The sequence below is a fragment of the Penaeus monodon genome, unplaced genomic scaffold, assembly GCF_015228065.2.
Source record: "Penaeus monodon isolate SGIC_2016 unplaced genomic scaffold, NSTDA_Pmon_1 PmonScaffold_1060, whole genome shotgun sequence".
NCBI lineage: Eukaryota > Metazoa > Arthropoda > Malacostraca > Decapoda > Penaeidae > Penaeus > Penaeus monodon.
In genome coordinates, this window is record NW_023639271.1 from 38,957 (window position 1) to 45,104 (window position 6,148).

The 6,148-nt window shown below is 36.9% G+C and overlaps 5 non-coding genes across 5 annotated transcripts; all 5 read right to left on the reverse strand.

Annotated features, from left to right (window-relative positions):
- Window positions 1-273: 273 nt before the first annotated feature.
- On the reverse strand, window positions 274-392 carry LOC119568714. Its single transcript, XR_005228134.1, has one exon. It is a non-coding gene; the product is annotated as a 5S ribosomal RNA (ribosomal RNA).
- Window positions 393-1,280: 888 nt separating this feature from the next.
- On the reverse strand, window positions 1,281-1,399 carry LOC119568715. The gene has a single exon (XR_005228135.1). It is a non-coding gene; the product is annotated as a 5S ribosomal RNA (ribosomal RNA).
- A 2,916-nt stretch (window positions 1,400-4,315) lies between these two features.
- On the reverse strand, window positions 4,316-4,434 carry LOC119568717. The gene has a single exon (XR_005228137.1). It is a non-coding gene; the product is annotated as a 5S ribosomal RNA (ribosomal RNA).
- A 562-nt stretch (window positions 4,435-4,996) lies between these two features.
- LOC119568718 lies at window positions 4,997-5,115 on the reverse strand. Its single transcript, XR_005228138.1, has one exon. It is a non-coding gene; the product is annotated as a 5S ribosomal RNA (ribosomal RNA).
- A 499-nt stretch (window positions 5,116-5,614) lies between these two features.
- Window positions 5,615-5,733, reverse strand: LOC119568719. The gene has a single exon (XR_005228139.1). It is a non-coding gene; the product is annotated as a 5S ribosomal RNA (ribosomal RNA).
- Window positions 5,734-6,148: the final 415 nt, after the last annotated feature.

Here is a 6,148-nt window from a genome sequence, read left to right on the forward strand (position 1 = left end):
ACGTAAGTCTTTTGCCCTCTTTAGACCTGTGTATAAGTAGTGCATAAGAAATAGAGTAAAATGTTATTGGAGACGATCGTAAATCGGTGCAACTATTATTACCGTTACTGTAAGCAGGTAGAGATAAATTATACAGTCAGTCATGAACAGAAATACTGATTGCTCTATTTGCTAGTGATTAAAGTATATTTTCAATTCATTTCTTTGCACAAATATAAGAAGAGCTGCCGTATATTGTAAAGTAATGCACACAATTTAGCAGACATTTTAAAATGCCAACAGCATCTGGTGTTCCCAGGCGGTCACCCATCCAAGTACTGACCAGACCCAACGCTGCTTAACTTCGCTGATCGGACGAGAAGCGGTGCTTTCAACGTGGTATGATCGTTGGCGAGTCTCAACTTAACAGTCACAACTTTTATCACAATGTTTACGTTCCTGGTTTCTTCTCTTGGCTGCAAATTCCTGTGACCTGCCATCCACTTACGCCTACATCTATGAGGCAAATAAGCTCACCACCAAGGGAAGCAAATCTCATTTTGATTCATTGCTTACTAAAATCATACACAGGCGACACGATCATTTCCTATTTTCTCGAACAATACAAAAACAAAGCTTCAAATTTACTATCAAATCTATTGTTGAAACTCTATGGTGAGTGCTTTCTTAGACTGATAACTTAAAATTACAGTAATTTTCTTATTGTTTACTACATATCATTACTAATATTGTGATTTTTACTAACACAATTAACACCACTATTATCAGTATTATCATCTGTAAAATCGGTCTAGCATGAGAAGGAATTCAATCAAATGTTTGCATTTACTTAGACACAGGCGACACGATCATTTCCTATTGTCTCGGCCCTAGAACAATACAAAACAAAGCTTCAAATTTACTATCAAAATCTATTGTTGAAACTCTATCGTGAGTGGTTTCTTATTAAAATTACAGTAATTTTCTTATTGTTTAGTACATATCATTACTAATATTATGATTTTTACTAACACAATTATCACCACTACTATCAGTATTATCATCTGTAAAATCCGTCTAGTATTAGAAGGAATTCAATCAAATGTTTGCATTTACTTTAGTTCCCCCTAGGTGTTTCCATTCGTTTTCTGCCTCTCTTTCTCCCTCTCTCCGACGACGTTGACTTTGACTCTATTTGCCGTTGATTAAAGTATATTTTCCCATTGGTTTCTTTATGTAAATATAAAAAGAACAGCTATATATTTCATGGTACTGCATACAATTTAGCAGACATTCTAAAATGCCAACAGCATCTGGTGTTCCCAGGCGGTCACCCATCCAAGTACTGACCAGACCCAACGCTGCTTAACTTCGCTGATCGGACGAGAAGCGGTGCTTTCAACGTGGTATGATCGTTGGCAATTCTCCCTCGCACAATCACTACCTTTATCACATTGTCGATTTATATTCCTGGTTTCCTATGGGTTTGTACTTTGGCTGCAAATTCCTGTCACCTGCCACCCAGTTACAGCTACATTTCTCGGGCAAATAGCTCACCACTAATGGAAGTAAATCTCATTTCGATTCATTGCTTACTAAAATCGCTAAGGCTCCAGTTTCATCCAGCCTAGAAAATATGCCAACGTAGAGCAAAGGAATATAGGAAACTTATCTTCTATGTACTTCCGTCGCAACTTAAAAATAACCAACTTATTGGACACGGAACTGTCTGAGAGCACGTCTGTAAAGTCGTTAGCATTAGAAGGGATTTAATAAGTTCAATGTTGCATTGGTCTAGTTCAGCCTAGACACCTTCCCTTCCTTTCCGTTTCCGATGCTGACTTTCCTTTTCCGCTGCGTTGAAACTTTACTCATTCCTGTTAAATTGAAAGTCATTTTCTAAATCGAAATTGTCTACATAAACTTCTAAAAGCCAAGCTGCTATTCACGGTAACCTAAACCAAATCGCAGACCAACGCTCTAAATTCGCTATCGCGGAAGCGGCTCAACGTAGTCGGCAATACGGAAACCTGACCACCTAACCACGTCCACTTCTCATATTTTGACTTTGAAGTTTTTTACCAAACTCCCATACATTCCAAATACCTGATTCCAATCCAGTCACCATCGGGTATGGCCCAATTGACTCATTGCCACTGCATTTATGACCTATGCAAGTCTTTAGCCTTTTTTTTTGAGCTGCGTTACTGAGTCGTATTATTGTATGGGTTATAAATCGGTGTACACATCATGCAACCCCAAACTCTTTTCATAGTACCGTTACTGTAAGTAGGGGGAGAAAATCTATCAGTCAGTCATACGAGAAATGCTGATACTCTATTTCATTGATTAAAGTTATTTCAATTCATTTCTTGCACAAATAGAGAAGACTTGCCTTATCTGTTAAACAATGCATACAATTTAGGCAGACATTCTAAAATGCCAACAGCATCTTGTGTTCCAGGCGGTCACCCCTCCAAGATGACAAACCAACGCTGCTTTAAATTCGCTGATCGGACGAGAAGCGGTGCTTTAGTGGTTGATCGTTGGCGATTGTTTTCACACAATCAAAAATTTTATAATGGGGCTCTTATATCCTGTTTTCCTATGGTTTCTACTTCGGCTAACTAAATTTCTCCTTGGTTTTTGGGTTACAAAATCTTACACAGGGCGACACAATCTTTTCTAAACCCTTTTTTTTCCGGCTCTAGAACACTACAAAGGGAAAATAAAGACCCAAAAATTCAAAACTGCCACTAATCACTGCTAAAACTACTCAGTCGTGATCTTTTTTGACTGATTTTTTTAGTCATTTTAGTCTGATGTTCTTTAGTAGATATCATTATAATATTAATGATTTTTATAAGCACACTATCATCACATTATATTATCGTCTTAAATTTATTAGCATTAGAAGGAATTTAATCAGTGTTTGCAAATTTCTCTAGTCCCCCACTCCCCTCCCCTGATTTTATCCACTCGTTTTCGGGCCCACCTTCTCCTTTTCCGACGGCGTTGAATTTGACTCTATTTCCTGTTGATTGAAATACATTTTTAGTTCATTTGTCTAATTATAGGACCCATAAATTTTTAAAAACATCTTTACGACATTTTAAAAACCAACAGTTTTTTTTCCCCCGGCACCCCCAATATAAAAGACCCAAGGCCACTTGTTAAGAGCGGTTTTCAAACGGGTTTTACTTTAATTTAGGGGAAAAGCCCCTTTTACCCCCCAAATTTTTTTAAATTTTTTTTTGCCCCTTTTTTTTTTTTCAAAATTATTTCCTGAAATTATAAACCCCCCAAAAATCCCCCTCGGGATAACCTTTCCCCAACTCAGGGGCCCCCTTTTTGGTAACTTTAAAAGGGGCCCCCCCCGGGTTTTTATAGTTGAAGAAAAAGTAAAATTTATTGGGAGTTAAAAAAATTTAATATTTTTAAAAATTAACATAGGAAAATTAACAGTATATACAAATATTCCATTTGCTGGAAAAAAATTTTAATTTTTTTTCCGGGGACGCCCAATTTTGGAAAACCCCTTTTTCAGACTTTTAAAATGCCGCATTTGGTTTCCCGGCCCCCTAATCCAGGAAAGAAGCCCCAAGGTCCTTCCGAGGGAGGGGTTTTTATTAATCTTTCATTAAATAACAGACAATTTTTTCAAATTTTTCGTTTTTTCCCTTCGTTCCTTAACCCCACCCTTACGTATTAGGCAAAAACCCCAAAGGGAACAATTCTTTTTTCTTCTTTAAAATCAACCAAAACAACCCAACCATTTTCTAAATCAAACAAAAAAATTTTAAATTTTTAAAATCATTTTAAATTTTTTGTTTTTTAAAATTTTCTTAAAATTTTTTTTTTTTTCAATTAAAATTTTTGGTTTTTCTAAAACAAACCCCTTTAAAAATACTCTTTTCCGCCAAAAGGAATTCTCAAATTTTCATTTTTTTTCACCGGGGGACTTTTTTTTCTTGGGGGAAAACCCCAAAAAAAAGCTTCAAATTTTTAACAAAATTTTTGTTAAACCTTTTCTGAGGGGTTTTATTAAAAAAAGTAATTTTTTATTTTTTTCATTCAAAAATTGGGTTTTTATAAAAATTTAAAAATTTTGTATTAATTTTTAAAACCTTTATAAGAAATTAAAAAAGTTTCATTTTTTTTTTTCCCCCATTTTATTCGTTTTCCCCCTTTTTTTCTCCCTCTCTCCGACGACGTTGACTTTGACTCTATTTGCCGTTGATTAAAGTATATTTTCCCATTGGTTTCTTTATGTAAATATAAAAAGAACAGCTATATATTTCATGGTACTGCATACAATTTAGCAGACATTCTAAAATGCCAACAGCATCTGGTGTTCCCAGGCGGTCACCCATCCAAGTACTGACCAGACCCAACGCTGCTTAACTTCGCTGATCGGACGAGAAGCGGTGCTTTCAACGTGGTATGATCGTTGGCAATTCTCCCTCGCACAATCACTACCTTTATCACATTGTCGATTTATATTCCTGGTTTCCTATGGGTTTGTACTTTGGCTGCAAATTCCTGTCACCTGCCACCCAGTTACAGCTACATTTCTCGGGCAAATAAGCTCACCACTAATGGAAGTAAATCTCATTTCGATTCATTGCTTACTAAAATCGCTAAGGCTCCAGTTTCATCCAGCCTAGAAAATATATGCCAACGATAGAGCAAAGGAATATAGGAAACTTATCTTCTATGTACTTCCGTCGCAACTTAAAAATAACCAACTTATTGGACACGGAACTGTCTGAGAGCACGTCTGTAAAGTCTGGTTAGCATTAGAAGGGATTTAATCAAGTGTTTGCAATTGGTCTAGTTCAGCCTAGACACCATCCATTCGTTTTCGGCCTGTCCTTCTCCCTGTTTCCGACGGCGTTGACTTTGACTCTATTTCCTGTTGATTGAAGTACATTTTCAATTGATTTGTCTACACTAATATAAGAAGAGCTGCTATATACTCTAAACAAATGCATACAATTTAGCAGACATTCTAAAATGCCAACAGCATCTGGTGTTCCCAGGCGGTCACCCATCCAAGTACTGACCAGACCCAACGCTGCTTAACTTCGCTGATCGGACGAGAAGCGGTGCTTTCAACGTGGTATGATCGTTGGCAAATGACGGTATAACACTGACCAGCCTTAACACACTGCTCACCCACTTCTCATATATTTATGTACTTTGATATAATGTATCTTGTCTTTTTATGCCAAACTTCATTGCCATGACATTCCAATCATATCACTGACATCTCCACAATCACAGTCGACCACGATCGGGAGTATGGCCCAATTCTGACTCAATTGCCACTGCATTTATGTACCTATGGCAAGTCTTTTAGCCTTTTTTTTAGAGCTGTGCGTTACTGAGTCGGATATTATTGTATGTGGTTATAAATCGGTGTACACATGCATGCAACCACATCTCTTGCATAGTACCGTTACTGTAAGTAGGAGGAGATAAATCATAGTCAGTCAGTCATACAGAGAAATGCTGATTACTCTATTTCCTATTGATTAAAGTGTATTTTCAATTCATTTCTTTGCACAAATAGAAGAAGAGCTTAGCCTATATGCTGTAAACAAATGCATACAATTTAGCAGACATTCTAAAATGCCAACAGCATCTGGTGTTCCCAGGCGGTCACCCATCCAAGTACTGACCAGACCCAACGCTGCTTAACTTCGCTGATCGGACGAGAAGCGGTGCTTTCAACGTGGTATGATCGTTGGCGATTCGTTTTCACACAATCACAATTTTTATCACATGGTCTCTTTATATTCCTGGTTTCCTATGGTTTCTACTTCGGCTACTACCTAAATCTCCCTTGGTTTCATGGGTTACCAAAATCTTACACAGACGACACAATCATTTTCTACCATTTTGTCCGGCTCTAGAACACTACAAGGAACAATACAAAGACAAAACTTCAAAACTGCCACCTAATTCACTGCTAAAACTACTCAGTCGTGAGTCTTTTCTTTGACTGATAGTTTTATTAGTCATTTTAGTCTTGATGTTCTTTAGTAGATATCATTACTAATATTATGATTTTTACTAACGCACACTATCATCACTATTATCATTATCGTCTGTAAAATCTGATTAGCATTAGAAGGAATTTAATCAAGTGTTTGCAATGCTCTAG